Raw genomic sequence first — 471 nt, forward strand, 5'->3', positions numbered from 1 at the left:
CCATACAAATTGTGAAATTATTTGTTCTAGCTCTGTGAAGAATACTGTTGGTAGCTTGATAGGGATTGCATTGAATCTATAAATTGCTTTGGGTAGTATACTCATTTTCACTATATTGATTCTTCCAATCCATGAACATGGTATATTTCTCCATCTATTAGTGTCCTCTTTGATTTCTTTCACCAGTGTTTTATAGTTTTCTATATATAGGTCTATGAGGTACCATTTCACACCAGTCAGAATGGCTGCGATCCAAAAGTCTACAAATAATAAATGCTGGAGAGGGTGTGGAGAAAAGGGAACCCTCTTACACTGTTGGTGGGAATGCAAACTAGTACAGCCACTATGGAGAACAATGTGGAGATTCCTTAAAAAACTGGAAATAGAACTGCCTTATGATCCAGCAATCCCACTGCTAGGCATACACACTGAGGAAACCAGAAGGGAAAGAGACATGTGTACCCCAATGTT

This window comes from Bison bison, unplaced genomic scaffold, assembly GCF_000754665.1.
Source record: "Bison bison bison isolate TAMUID 2011002044 unplaced genomic scaffold, Bison_UMD1.0 scf7180017858048, whole genome shotgun sequence".
NCBI lineage: Eukaryota > Metazoa > Chordata > Mammalia > Artiodactyla > Bovidae > Bison > Bison bison.